The 15,921-nt window shown below is 44.5% G+C and overlaps 1 protein-coding gene across 4 annotated transcripts in view; it reads right to left on the bottom strand.

Moving 5' to 3' along the window:
- The window catches only part of MGAT5 (alpha-1,6-mannosylglycoprotein 6-beta-N-acetylglucosaminyltransferase), a 425,977-nt gene that overhangs the window by 350,077 nt on the left and 59,979 nt on the right, over positions 1-15,921 (bottom strand). For 3 of the 4 annotated variants that reach the window (XM_049889210.1, XM_049889214.1, XM_049889211.1), the window contains exon 2: positions 8-57. The exons of the other annotated variant lie outside the window; for it this stretch is intronic. The gene's annotated coding sequence lies outside the window, so the exon portion shown is untranslated. The remainder of the gene's footprint in view (positions 1-7; positions 58-15,921) is intronic. 4 annotated transcript variants of the gene reach the window in all.

Below are 15,921 nucleotides of genomic sequence, written 5' to 3'. Positions count from 1 at the left end.
TACTCACATGGCCAGATGGGTCCTCCTCCAATGTCCACTTTGGAACAGTAATCACTCCTGAAATCATAAGGACAAAGACATTTTTTAAGTTTCCTCCTCAAAGACTTGATTTATTGCAAACAGACAGGCTGACAGACAGGCTAACAAACAGCCTCTATAAACTTTGCTTCTCTTTTTTGGGAACCCAACTGCCTTTTCAGATAGTCTCCAAAAAAAAAAAAAAAAGAAAGACCTAAAAATAGCTAGGTGGGAGGCCCTCTCACTTCAACACCCAGAGGCATTTATCTAAGAAACTACGTTATCTTGCTTGTTAGGATCCAAATCCATCCATTATTAGTTCAGCAAGAGCAAGGCTACAGCTGGCAAAGATGCAGCGTCTGCAACAAAACAACTCTTTGTTCCAAGTCTCAGGAGGCATTAACCCAGTGCTTTTACTGATGCTGTCTCGACTAGACTCTGTCAATATATACACATAGTCTCAAGCATACACACCATTTTTAAAATAGCTCTATTAAAGGAAAAAAAAAAAAAGCAACGGCATTCACATAGGAGATAAAGCCAATCAAATTACAAGTCTGTTCATTCAAATCCGACAGATCACTTATAGCCTCTTCACCTTGAAGAATAAAACCTCCAAAAAAGCAGTAAGAAGCCAGTTCAGAAATATATCTACTATGTGCTTCTGATACAGCTAGTATGTTCTCTCCATAGAACTCCGTGATAAAGAATAAAAAGGGGGGTTGCGCGTCCTTTAACAGGTACATATGGTGTGTTTCTGATATTCAGGGAAAGTACCAGCAGAGAAGAGGAAACTGAAAAAGGAACTCAATATGGAGGGAGGGAGGGAGGGAGGGAGGGAGGGAGGGAGGGAGGAAGGCAGAGAAAAAATAAAGACCATGCCACACAGACCCATTTTCAAGTTGACTGACCGCCAAAGTTCCTAAGACTAACCAACTGGTCTACCTCATTCTTAAAGAAATGATGAGAGAGTATGTTACAGCATTTTCTTCTAAAAGATGTCTTAGGAGAATTTCCTTTATTTTTAATCCAAACAAAGCCAATTCCCTCTTAATGTGGTCTGTAGCACACAACTACAGTATTAACATTTTTGTCTGTGTCAACACACTTTGGGTAACAGCAGAGGGTCATACATAGGGACAACTTGGGAGAGCTGGCTCAATCTACACTCATTCCAAAGCCACCATCACCAGGAAATAGTCTGTACTCAATAAATGTTTACTAAACAAAGAATAAGAGGCCATGGTGGCCCAACACTTAAGCATCAGAGGCACCAGGCTGTTAACCAAAAGATTGGTGGCTTAAACCTACCAAGCACCTCTGGGGGAGAAAGACCTGGCGATCTGCTCTCGTAAAGACTACAGCCTAGAAAACCCTACAGGGCAATACTACTCTGTCACATGGGGTTGCTGAGTCAAAAATTGACTCAACAGCGCCTAATGACAACAATTAAAGAATGAAAAGATGGAAGGAACTCAATCAGTGCAGTATCCACGTGGTCCCCTTTTTATATCAGCTTCTGTCTCAGGGTCTCAGGGTAGTATAAACAGTGAATGGCTCAGCTGCTAACTGATGGGTTGGAGGTTCAAGTTCACCCAAAGGAATCTCAGAAGGAAGGCCTGGCAATCTACTTCCAAAAAATCAGCCAATGAAAACCCTATGGAGCACAGTTCTACTTTGACACACATGGGGTCACCATGAGCCGGAGTCAACTCGACAGCAACTAGTGATGGTCTGTCTGCGACAGCTCTGAGGCAAAAGAATGGGTTTTGAAACTGGATTTTTGAGATCATGAAAATGTTGTTACACTTCAGTAAGTCCAGCCATCAAGACCTATTTCTAGAAAACAATCCTGTGCATCTTGGTCATCATCAAAATACCTCATTCATACAGCAGTGTAGGCTAACGGAATGAATACTCATGTATACAGGCTAAATAACATCAACTTTCTCCATGTTTTCATAAACATCTCATTTGGTATATTATACAGCAAGTTCTCCACATGAAACCTGAGATCATCAATTGCAGGGGTGGTAGTTCACTTATGAATCATACCAGGGGTAAAACTGCAAGGTTCAAAGAATATTCATGATGCATAAAAATTCTTTAATAAGTTCATTATCCTTTACCTCCCTGATGCTTTCAAATCTGGATCTTTTTTTTTTTTTTCCTTTAATACTACCAACACCAGTTAAGAACCCAATCTTCATTTTATCCTGAGATCAGAAAACCTACTCCCTAAGTTATATGAAAGGCAATGTCGCGTACCCTTGGTTCTACACATTAGCAAATTCATGGCAGCTGAGAAACCACCTTTATCCTCAGCCAAGTTTTAATGTTCAACTCATCTTAAGTATTTCCTGCAGAGTCAAGTATATAGCCTAGCACTAATAAAAATTTACAGCCTTTTCTAGCTATGTCTACTGATAAAGAAAATGCTGAAGAAGGTCCTTTTCCTTCCTAATTTTCACCAAGTTTTTGCCCAAAAGCATCTTTCCTGGGGATTTATAAAACTTCCTCAAACTCGTCCTAAGTTTATGTTTTGATTTTCCTCCATTCTTAATTATACCTAACCTGTGAAGCAAGGAAGGTGAGATTGGGTCTTACATACTTTGGACATGTTGTCAGGAGGGATCAGTCCCTGGAGGGCATTGTCATGGTTTGAATTATGTCCCCCCAAAAACGTGTGTATCAACTTGATTAGGCCATGATTCCCAGTCTTGTGTGGTTGTCCGCCATTTTGTGATTGTAATTTTATGTTAAGAGGATTAAGGTGGGATTGTAACACCACCCTTGCTCAGGTCACCTCCCTGATCCAAAGTAAAAGGAGTTTCCTTGGGGTGTAGCCTGCCTTTTATCAAGAAATAAAAGGAAAAGGAAGTAAGCAGAGAGTGGGGGCAGCACCAGGAGCAGAGTGCGTCCTTTGGACCTGGGGTCCCTGCGCCTGAGAAGCTCCTTGACCTGGGGAAGATTGAGGACAAGGACCTTCCTCCAGAGCCGACAGAAAGAGAAAGCCTTTCCCTGGAGCTGACGCCTTGAATTTGGACTTTTAACCTTACTGTGAGGAAATAAATTTCTCTTTGTTAAAGCCATCCACTTGTGGTTATTTCTATTATGGCAGCACTAGATGTCTAAGACAGACATCATGCTTGGCAAAGTAGAGGTCAGTGGAAAAGAGGAAGACCTTCAACAAGATGGACTGACACAATGGCTGCAACAATGGGCTCAAACACAACAATGACTGTAAGGATGGCACAGGACCAGGCAGTATGTGATTCTGTGGTACCCAGGATGGCTGTCAGAGCCGACTCAACAGCACCTAACATCAACAACAACAACCTGTGAAAGCATTTGTGCATAGAGATCATGGAAATGCAATTCGACCTAGGAGGAGGAATAAGGTAGCAATCAGAGGGGACAGCGAGAGTAGCCAGGAAAAAACTGGAATTCTGTTTTCAACCAACATTTATCTCTTTCATTTATATTTTCGATAAAAGATATTTTAAATGGCCTGCAAACAAAATATCATCCTTGACAAGCTCTGCACTCCAGGACAGCATTTTAATAGGGTTCTACATTGGTGTTTCTTGCCCTCCCATTTAAAGCATCTCGAAAGGTAAGCCATGATGAACCAATGCACGCGGGAAGACCACTTGCATGGTACCCACTTGCGATCTGATGATGTAGGGACAAGGGTGGCCAGTTCCAGACCCGTGGGTCTCACATTTACCTAGACCCTGATGCTCTTCAATACTGGAACCTGTCAGTTGATCCCTTTTGAATTTTTACATTCAAAACTTTTCGTCCTCTTATTCCCTGTGGGCAACATGTCTCTCCACAGAAAATTTCAGAATCCTGCATGCTACATACAACCATGGACGAAACTCAAAGCAGTCTTTCCCTCTTTCCTTTTCCACAGCCCCAGACAAAGGTGGCTAATTGAGAACACCAAAGCTGTTCCATATGCTAATTCCTTTAGGTAGTCTGAGCACTCTAATAGAGTCACTATGAGTCGGAATCAACTGGACAGCAATGGGTTTTTCAGCAACAGGATGGCTCACAGGGCAGTGGTGGCTCAGTGGCAAAATTCTCGCTTTCCACGCAGGAGACCTGGGTTCAATCACCTGCCAGTGCACCTCATAGGCAGCCACCATCCATTGTCAGTGGAAGCCTGCATGTTGTGATGATGATGAACAGGCTTCAGTGGAGCCTCCAGACTAAGATGAACAAGGAAGAAAGGCCTGGCAATCTACTTCCAAAAATCAGCCAATGAAAACCCTGTGGATCACAACGGCTGGATTCACAACCAACATGGGGATAGCGCAGGACCACACAGTTTCATTCTGTTGTGCTGGGGGTCACTACAAGCCAGGCGCTGACTTGATAGCAGCTGACAACAAAAACAGTTCTACCTAAAATATTACCCTCAAGTCTAGAGGAAAGATTTCAAGCAGTAAGACTACCTAGTCATACACACTGTAAACAAATAATGACCATACCTTAGCAAGCATCAGATAGTCACATAGGAAAAGGCTCCTACACTTAGAATACTGGCTTCATGTGACTCTGGTCCCACGTGGGGGACGTTAGCTCTCAGTTAACGTCCCCCACAGTGAAATTTTGCCCAGTTACAAAGATCTGGAGCGGTCCTTGACACCAGAAGTTACACAATGTGAACCTGAAATATGTTTGGTTTTATCACACTTTAAAACTTTCTAGCATCTTTCCATTTCAATAAAGCTTCTCGACAAGCCTCTAGTGAAAGTTGCCCAAAACATAATCATGTCTAAATCTTCCCCCAACTAGGTCGCGCTGCCTTGGCTCAAATGCAGGGTTTCAGCCCTCAAAAAGTGCCGCTGCAAAGAAGGGATTCTCCAAATCTCCGTCTCCTCAGGTCTAAAACGGAAGTCGTCAAAGTGCCTCACCTCGTGAGCGGTGGTGGGGAATTGCGGGTCAACATCAGGAAAGCACATCTCATGGCATCAGAGAGGCACAGCGAGCCCTTTATCAATGTTGTTGTTTCAGTTCCGACTCACAGTGACGCTAGAGGACAGGGTAGAACTGCCCCCATAGGGTTTCCAAGGAGCAGCTGGTGGATTTGAACTGCTGACCTTTCGGTTAGCAGCTGAGCACTTAACCACTACACCACCAGGGCTCCTCTATCAACGTTAGTTATTGTTACTATGGTTGCTGTTGCAGTAACAGGAAAATAAATCATAAGCCAATAAAAGGGGAGGTCTAGAACCAGTCGGAAGCTGGACCAAAACCAGCTGGTGGCGCTTGATGCGCGCTGTGCTTTCACGTTGCTGACAAGCTATTTTGTCAGGCAGGTGTGACAACAAGGACGATTTAGCGGCTTGGGACCTGGAATACTCTTAGTTAAAATGACTGTTCTCCTACACTTGATGCCCGGATGAAGCACGTCTGATTTACAAATGAGAAAAAATAGACTCAAACCTTTCCACTTCTGAAATTTATCACTAACTTGGATCATAGGGATGATATTTTTTAGTCAATATATATATCCAAGATTTTACCAAGACATGGAGAAACCAGGTCTGGAGGCCACTTATCTAGGTTTGCAGCCACTTTTAATTTTCAGTGACAGTATCACAAAAGACAGATTCCTTTTACAAAACCTGCATACCACACAAATAAAATTCTGTATTTTTATCAAAATTATTTTAACAGGTGTCCCTGGGTGGTCCCAGGGGCTAACCAAAAGGCTGGAGGAGGTTCTAGTCTACCCAGAGGCATCTCAGGAGAAGTGCCTGGCGATCCATTCCAAAAACTCAGCCATTGAAAACCCTATGGAGCACAGCCCTACTCTGACACACGGGGGGTCGCTGTAAATCAGAGTCGACTAGATGGCAACTGGTTTTAGGGAATTCATTGTAAAAAGTCTGCTTTGGAGACAATCCACAAGTGACACCCATTTCTTGCCAGTAGCCCAAGGTTCTCAAAGGTAGTTTCTGGACCAGCATGTCAACATCTGGAAAGTTAGAAATATGCAAAATCTCAGAACCCCACCCCACTGTCCCCACACACCTGATGGGGCCTGAGATCTGTTTCAATAAGTCCCCCAGTGATAAGGACAAAGGCTGAAGTTTGAGGACCACTGCCAACAGCCTATTAACATGTGGGCTGGGACATTACTTCAGAGAGCTCACTCCCTTAAAAAACTATCTGGCATTTTTCCGTTATAGTATGATGTCAGCTGTTCCTTCCTATTTTTAATTCCTCAGGACGAGGCTGACTATGATTCATTCCACACCTTATGTGATCACTTAAATAGGAAAGCTCCTTCTCTCCCACCCCTAATGGAAGGTGACTGCTGCCGGTTATTTCTGATGTAATTACAGGAACGAGTCAGTCACAAAAGCCGGTCCTTTATCAACCTCGGTAAAAGCTGAAATGGAGAGTTATAATCATAACCCTCCATTCTTTTCCATAATGCGTCCATAATAATGTAGCCTTTGAAACTGATCTTACCACACGTCACAACAAGGAAACACAGAACCCGGGATCAAATTTAGTTTATTCTAAATAGAGATCAAAACTGAAAGTGCTGGGGGAAACCTTTTTCAATTGACAAGAAACAATTACGCATCAACCCATCTGGCTTTTCTCATTTATCTAAGTGAGAAATGAAAAACAAAAACAAAAAAAAAATTGTCAGCATAATGGTTTCTATTGGTCCTCAGGTGGCCTCACACTACTGAACGGTCTTATCACCTGGCCCCACCCATCATCTAACTTAACCTATTACCAAAGCAGGAAGCAGGAAGGACCACTTCCTAAATGATAAATAAAATCTGTCCTATAACTTTAATTTGTTGAGGTGCGGATAAATTCAGAGAAGTTAATTTCACATCTGCTGTGAGGTCTTCTGACGAATTGTGAATACCAACATATTACCCATTTCCTTTCCTTTTTTGATTAATTTCACACTTACGGTGGATAAGAAAGGTTCTTGTAAGATACTAAATCAACCTCAAATGTTCAAGTAAACAGAGAACCCAGATAAGGAAAATGATAATGGAATGGGTTCTGGGAGGTGTCTGAAGTGCCGTGTAATAAGAGTTCAGGAACCTGAGTGTGTTTAAGCTGTAAACTCCATCCAATACTCTTCCAGGAGGGGAGGAGAATGAAAGCTGAAAGCGGATATTCTCAAGATTGCAATCAGCATTGATAAACTTGTGCCCTTTCCTTTGACTAAAGAACTGAACTTACTTGTCACGTTACCAAGTCTTAGTTTCCCAAGGGTTCCTCTGTGTATTATTTAGTCTCTTTACACCTTTTTTTTATCTTCTCTCAACTCTTTCCCTTTGATCATCTCAGGATCACCTCAATGTGTGAAGGGGCAGGACTCCCTCAAGAGAGGTTACGAAAGAAAGGCCCGTGAATCTAGTCTCCTCACGCAGTTTTGGACAATCAGGGGCCTTTGTGTACACATGTTAACCCTACTCCCAACAATAATGCCTGCACTGATTGAGAACCTATGAACTAAGACGCTGTTAGCTATCTGTATACACTGTATAAGTTATCTAACTTCATGATTCAAAAACCAGCTGCTGTCACGCAGATTCTGACTTGTAGCAACCCAGGTGTTGCAGAGTAGAACTGCATCCACAGGGTTTTCAATGGCTATGACTTTTTGGAAGTGGATCTCCAGGCCTTTTTTCCAAGGTGCTACTGGGTAGATTTGAAAAGCCAACATTTCAGTCAGTAGCAATGCCTAAACATTTGTACTACCCAGTGACTCCTAATATAACAATGTTGTTCTTTAACGTTGTTGGTAGTTGCCATCAAGTAGACGCCAACTTATGGAGACCCCATGTGCACAGAACATAACTGTTCCATAGAGTTTTCAGGGCTGTGACCTTTCAGAAGCACACCAACAGGCCTGTCTTCTGAGGTGCCTTTGGGTGGGTTCAAATCACCTTTCGGCTAATAGTCAAGCACTAAACCATGTGAGCCACCCAGAGACTCCTAACACAACAAGGTTGTTGTTGTTGTTATTGTTGTGTGCATCGAGTTGATTCCAACTCACAGTGACCCTATATGATAAGAGTGGAACTGCCCCCATAGAGTTGTCTAGACTATAATTTTTACAAGAGCAGATCACTAGGTCTTTACGCCCGAGGAGCCACTGGTGGGTTCCGATCTCTAATCTTCTGGTTAGCAGCTGAGTGCTTAACCATGGCACCACCAGAGCTCCTTAACATAACAGCAGCCCTATGTTATGTCCATTCCACAGATGAAGAAACTGAGGCTCACAAAGCTCAGTATCTTATCTCCATGTTCACAAATATCTGCAAGGCTCTCAAGTCTAATTGTCCATACCACACTGCTTTCCTATGTGCACAAATAACAGAACATCTACAGCTGCCTAGATGTTACCCCAGAAGATATGAAGATGCTTCAGGCATGCCATCTTCCTCTACCAAACTTCTCTGCCCATTCCAGCTGCAACTCACCCAAATCTTCTCTTAATCCCAACATTCACTACCTTCTAATTCACTAGGATTGAAGTTGTCGAGGGTTTCATTTTACTTGGATCCACAACCAACACCCATGGAAGCAGCACTGGGCAAATCTGCTGCCAAGTCCTCCTTAACGTGTTAAACAGCAAAGATGTTACCTGGAAGACCAAGGTGCGCCTGACCCAAGTCATGGTGTTTTCAATCGTCTCATCTGCATGTGAAAGCTGGACAATGAATAAGGAAGACCAGAGAAGAACTGGTGCCTTCGAATTATGGTGTTGGTGAAGGATACTGAATATACTACGGATTGCCAAAAGAACAAACATGTCTCGGAAGAAGTACAGCCAGAACGCTCTTTAGAAGAGATGATGGCGAGACTATGTCTCCCATACTTTGGACATGTTATCAGGAGAGATCAGCCCCTGGAAAAGGACATCATGCTTGGTAAAGAAGAGGGTAAGCCAAATCAGGAAGACCCTCAACCAGATGGAATGACACAGTGGCTGCAACAATGGGCTCAAGAGGAACAACAACTGTGAGGATGGCACGGGACCAAGCAGTGTTTTGTTCTGTTGTATATAGGATTACAATGAGTCAGAACCAACTCAAGGGCACCTAACAACAATAACAAAAATTTACTAGGAGTCCCTGGGTGGTGCAGTCAATGTGCTCTGCTGCTATCCGAAAGACCAGCAGCTCAAATCCACCCAGAGGCACCTCAGAAGAAAGGTCTGGCAATCTACTTCCTAAAAATCAGTCATTGAAAATCCTATGTAGCACAGTTCTACTCTAAAACACATAGGATTAGACGGTCACCTTGTTTGGAAATCAACTTGACAGCAACCCTTTTTTTTTTTTTTTTAATTGAATTACCAATGTCCACTTGTATACCCTGTGCCTCATATCTCCCCTCACAAATAAGTCTGCCTATTAAGGACCTGGGGCCCTGGTGGCACAGTGGTTAAGCATTTGACTACTAACCAAAAGGTCGGCAGTTCAAATCCACCAGCTGCTCCTTGGAAACCCTACGGGGCAATTCTGCTCTGTCCAAAGGGTTGCTATGAAGTCGAAGTCAACTTGACAGCAACCGGATTTTGGGTTTACCAAGGACCTGTTTGTAATCCTACTACTAAATGCAACAACCAGTTATCTCTTAACATTGTTGAGAGTGGTGCTCTCCAAAATGTAGCCACTTGCCACATGTGGCCATTTAAATTTAATTAAAATGAAAGGAAACTTAAAATTTGGTTCTTCAGATGCACTAGTCCTATTTCAAGTGTTCAGTAGCCACAAATGGCTACTGGCTACCATATTGGACAACACAGATATAGACCATTTCCATCCTCTCAGAAAGCTCTACTGGACAGTGCTGGTCTAAAGGCATTTCAGGTGAGCATCTATTCATGCAAGAGGACGGAGCGTCTTTACCACAGGACTAATTATAGGCTTTGCTAGGCTCACTGTGGCCATACTCAGGTGTCTTTATATCTGTCTTGTGAGGAATAACATTTCTTGAGGAGTTAAGTCATTCAACAAACCTAAGTAAAGCAAGACTACCAGCCTTGTAGAACAGGAAGCATCAGAAATGAGAGGAACTAAGAAATAATTATCTTAAGCGTTTCCACTCAGGAATAACCACCCTATGCGACTTTAGGTTGGGAAAGACTCAAACACAACCACCTACGTACACCACCTAGACAGGAACAACCTCGTCATAGCTGTCTCCAGGTGAGAAGTTAACCTCTGCTATGGGAGCCCTGGTGGCACAGTGGTTAAAGAGCTTAGCTGCTAACCAAAACGTCAGCAATTCAAATCTACCAGCCGCTCCTTGGAAACCCTACGGGGCAGTTCTACTTTGTCTTATAAGGCCGCTATGAGTTGGAATCAACTTGACGGCAACGGGTGTGGTTTGGTTTGGTTTTATTCCTCCTTGGCAAAACAAGGTCCCCGAATGTGTTCTTGTTTCTAAGCATTAAAGAAAAAAGTGCAAGAAAGCCAGTCCTCTAACTGCTGCATTTCGTACCAATCACTCTCACCCAATCGCATCACTGAAAGTTGGAAAAATGAGCAATGAGACAAGCTTCTGTGACAATGACAGTCTGACAGCAGGCTAAAAAAAGAGAGCCACTCCCCTCCCGGGCAACTTACCTAAGAATTATTCAAAATGTTTCCTGGAATTAAACACTTGAGAAACTCTGAATGTAGCTCCAATTACAGGAAGGATCTAAAGTGCAGTGTTGGGTACTGTGGGATGAGCCTCCCGGATGGCTGGCAGGGAACAACAGCCTGGGGTAGGGCCCCCAGAGTGGTAAGTAGCAAGGCCACTGATGCTCATCTTCCACTGCTGTGCCCTGCATGTGGCACTTCCTCTCCCTTCCCCAGCTCTTCACTGCTTTCCTCCCTCTCCCAGGCCTGGGCCTTAGGCTACTAGGACTGAACTGCAAGCCCACACCAAGCCAGCCCTTCCACAGCAGCTAACGCTGGTCTATGAAGTGGTGGACCCAAATCAGAATTCACCTTCACTGCCAACCCCTTTATGTAATTCTGACAAGCCCCTTGACAGTTCCAGACTAAAAATGGTATACAGGTCAGACCTGGGCCTTGCCCACCACGATGACAAGGTTGGTGTTGTCATTAGGTGCTGTCGAGTCAATTCAGACTCATAGCGACTCTATGTATAACAGAATGGAACACTACCCAGTCCTGCACTATCCTATTATGCTTGAGCCCATTGTTGCAGCCACTGTGCCAATCCATCTCTTTGAGGGTCTTCTTTTTCACTGACCCTCTACTCTACCAAGCATGATGTCCTTCTCCAGGGACTGATCCCTCCTGACAACATGTCCAAAGTATGAGAGATGAAGTCTCGCCATCCTTGCTTCTAAGGAGCATTCTGAGAAGACAGTGAATAGGAACTCTGGTGAGCTAAGCAACAAATTCAGGTGGAAAGTTTTCTAATAAAAATGCAAACTAATTCATCATTCCGGGCACTGGATGGGGAAAAATAAACTATGTTGCTCCTGGAGCCTATGAAAGCCATGGAAACCTGAATTTTCGTTGCTCTCTCCTCTCTCTGAGCTCCCACCTCAGTGGTATCAGTAGGTCCCCTCTCTGCCTCTCTTCCCAGCATTCTCTCCTCCGGTTAAGAAACACAGTCAACTAGCTCAATGACAGTTCCAGCCTAGCTCACAACAATGGAATCTCTGGGTGGTGAAAGTGTTAATACGTGCCCATGGGAGGCTGCAAACAGAAAGGCTGGAAGTTGGAGATCACGCGGAGGCTCTTTGGAAGGAAGGCCTAACAATCTACTTCTGACAGGTCACAGCCACTGCAAACCCTACGGGGTTCTACTCTGAAACACATGGGGTCACCATGAGTTGGAATCAACTCAATGCCAACTGGTGGTGGCAAGCTCACAACAGCTTCCTAACCTGGCAGGCCTATCTCCAGCCTTATCACAGCTGCCAGGTGAATTCTAGGGAAACCTCCCCAGGCCACACCTTTTCATTCTCAAAACAGCTTAGACACCACCATCTCTAAAATCAAATTCTGGCCTCCAAAGCCTTCTTTCATTAGGAAGGTCAATATTCTCTCCCTAGCTTTACTGACCCCCCTCTCTCTATGACCCAACTTACCCTTGCATAACACACCTACTCTAGGCAACTTTCCTGGACCTGAAGTGACCCTTCTCTCCTGCATGTGGTTAACACCCATAATTACCAGACTGTAAACTCAAGAGCTGGGCATGTCTTATGCTTCCTGGAATCTCTCAACGTCCTATAGCATTTAGACACATAATCTTACACAAAACAGATACTCAACACATACTTATTAATTCACTGAAAATACAGTTTCTATTCATATTCTGTTGGTTACGTGAAGGCATTCAGCTGTGTGAATCGTAACAAATTGTGGGTAATTATGAAGAATGGGAATTCCAGGACACTTAATTGTGCCCATGCAGAACCTGTGTATGAATCAAGAGGCAGTCATCTGAACAGAACAAGAGGGTACCGCATAGTTTAAAATCAGAAAAGGTGGGCAGCGGGGTTATATCCTGTCACCTTACTTATTCAATCTCTGTGATGAACAAATAGTCTGAGAAGCTGAACTATGTGAAGCAGAACGTGACATCAGGATTGGAAGAAAACTCATTAACAATGATACCAACGATCATGGAGATGGCAGAGGACTGGGCGGCATTTCTTTCTGTTACCTGAAAGGTTGCCATGAGTTGGTACCAACTCCACAAGCAATGAACAATATTCTATTCATACACTATTACTCAGATACTGGATTCTCAGACCACTAAGGTCATCCCCCTCCAAGGCACAGTTTGCTAAGGTTAAGTGTGCAAGCCCATGGAGGTGCTCTGCCACAGACAGGAGCCCAGGCTCTGGAGTCAGGCCGTCTGAGTTCCAGCTCCACCGTTTACCGGGCAAAGCAATTAACATCCCTAAGCCTCTGTTCCATCTTCTGTGAAGCAGAGGCAATAAGAGTACCCCACAGGGTGCTGAAGGTTAAAAAGATAACGGTAAAGCACTTAACCACAGTGTCTGGTTTGCAGCAGGCTTTCGGTAAATGTTATCTCTTCCCCTCCTCCTCTTTGGATGAGTAAGTCTCCTTAAAGAGACAAGGAATAGTAGAAATAATGGGGTCTTTGGCTCCGAACCCCAACTCTGATCAGATCCTAGCTATGGATCTCTGGGAGAAACCATTCAACCACTTGGCCTCAGTATCTCCATCAGTCCTAGTACCAGTACCAGTTGCCACAGGGTTTTCAATGGCTGAGTTTTCAGAAGTAGATTGCCAGGCCTTTCTTCTGTGGCGCCTCAGAGTAGACTTGAACCTCTAACCCTTCAGTTAGTAATAATAATTAAAAAAAAAAAACCTATTGCCATTGAGCTGATTCTGACTCGTACCAACCCAGCAGGACATAAAAGAAGTGTCCCATAGGGTTTCCATGGAGTGGCTGGTGGATTTAAACCGCCGACCCTTTGGTTAGCAGCAGAAGCTCTTAATCACTGCACCACCAGGGCTCCTCACTTAGTAACAGAGCCTGTTAACCCTCTACACCACCCAGGGACTCCATCTCCATCAGTAAAACAGGGTTAATCACTGTTATTCTAAAGATTAAATGAAGAGATCTACCTGAAGTTCCCAGTACGTAGTAAGCAACTCCATCAGTGGTATTTACTAAAAATTATTTTGATTCAAAGTCCTAATACAACTGGAAAAGGAAGGAAAAAAAAAAAAAAAACACCCTGCTACTCCTCGCTGACATCACTGTCAGCCCTTTTCACTCACGTTCTTCTGGGGAGTCCATAAACCAGGCCCTCACTGTTTATGCTGACGCCCTCTGGTCAGCAGCGAAAGGCTTTCACACAGTGAGCATGGGAAAACTCCCTCACTGAGAACTCTGAGGAAATCCATTTCTTTAAGGGGGATATGTGCATCCTCATACTTGTCACTTTACCAGTCTCCACATATTCATATCTTCCCACATTTACTCAGAGCACTGGTGAAGTCACTCCTGACAGGAAAATACACTGGACCTACCAGTTATTTTATTTATTTACTTTTTTAATCTCCTGAGTGAAATCATTCTCAAAAAAAGGCACCCAACATGCTGAGAGAGAGAAAAAGCCAAAGATTTGAAATGAATACTCAAATAAGTACATGAAACGTTAACACCCCATGAAAGGCCGTCCCAAACCAGGATCATACCATTCCTGGGGGGAAAAAAAAAACTCTACTCTTCAGATAAATCTGCAAGTTTTTGCAAACTCAGAGGGAAGTCTGAGCAGAAGAGAGTCCTGCTACTCTCACTCTCACCTTTCTGGAGGCTGTGTGGTCCCAGGCTTCCGCCTCCTCCAAGCTAGAGTGCCTGCGGCTCAGGAGGCAAGGAGGCACTAGTCCTTGGCTCAAGTCCCTCAGCTGCCCGAGGGGAGGGGAGAGGAGAAGGCAAGAGGCCAGGATCCAGACATTAAATGGGTTACCAGGTAACAAGGTTCTCACCAGAAACATGCATCTTCTAGGAGATGATCCTTCCACAAAGCTGAAAAAAACGACTTCACTTCCTCCCCACTGCTCCCAGGCCCAGCCCAGCCCCCAGGACAGGCCCAGATTGTACACTGGGCACAATCCTGCTGAAAGGACTTTACGCGAGCCCTGCTCATTCAACTGACCAAAGGGCAGTCACTGCCTCCGATGCAGGCTGAGGGAGGCCAATCCGGTTGAGTGTCTGATGTGCTGCACAAGGGCCTAGAATTTCTGTGTTGTTGTTAGTTGCTATCAAGTTGACCCTCAACTCATGGCAACCCCATGCACAACAGAAGAAAACGCGGTCTGGTCCCGTACCATCCCCATGATCAGTTACGGCTCGAACCATTGTGATCCACAGGGTTTTCACTGACTAATTTTCAGAAGCAGATCACCAGGCCTCTCTTCCTCCTCCATCTTGGTCCAGAAGTGCCGCTGAAACTTGTTCAGCATCATAGCAACACAAGCCTCCACTGGCAGGTGGGTGGTGGCTGCACATTAGAGGCATTGACTGGAAATCCATATGAAAGGAAACAATTCAATCACTGAACCACCACTGCCTCATTGAATTTCTATAAGGAGCTGCCAATACTGTCCATCCCCAAATACTCCCTGCATCTCTCTGCCCCTAGCCTCCATAACTGCATCCACCCCACCTGCAGCTGTTCTCATTCTTTCCTCTCCCAAGCTTGCCTCCAGGCTCCTAGATGTTCTTGGCTAAAACTATTAAGTGTGCTCAGAGCCTCCCGGCCAATCACAGCCTGAAACAGGATCACGGCAGCAGCTAGCATGACTGAACACTCACTAACATGTCAGGTGCTTTCTAAGTATACTTATCTTTTACAACAACCCCTTGGAGCTACCATTACTAACCCCATTCTTAGATGAAGGAACAGAGGCACAGAGAGTTACAGTAGCCTGCAGAAAGTCACACAGCTGAGAAGGGGTGGGGCCAGGACATAAACCCAGACCATCTAACTCCAGAGCCCTCATTGGCAGGGACAGATTACTCAATAAGCAAGGCAAGCACGGGCTTACTTGTGCTTACTTACAAACCCATAGTGCACAATTTCACCTGTCTTTCACCACGTCTTTGATGTGGTGAAACCCATGGAAAGTGTGCACCACAGATTAGTAAGTAGACACAATTAAGCCCGTGCATACCTGGCTTACTGGTTAATCCACCTCTGCCTACTGGGTGCCTTTGTGCGCACAAGCTCTAGCTACCCTCCACTGTTTGTCCCTTCATCGTTCATTCTGGAAGAGTTGGCAAACCACCATCAGGCACCAGGTGCTTGAGGGTGCCAGGGAGGACCAGCTGTGTCCACACAACACTGGAGCCCAGTCCTTCCCACCAACCCCCACACTGACACCT

This window comes from Elephas maximus, chromosome 6, assembly GCF_024166365.1.
Source record: "Elephas maximus indicus isolate mEleMax1 chromosome 6, mEleMax1 primary haplotype, whole genome shotgun sequence".
In the NCBI taxonomy this organism is placed as follows: Eukaryota; Metazoa; Chordata; class Mammalia; order Proboscidea; family Elephantidae; genus Elephas; species Elephas maximus.
The sequence above is the reverse complement of the archived record's forward strand: the minus strand, read 5'-3'. Positions and strand labels throughout refer to the sequence as shown.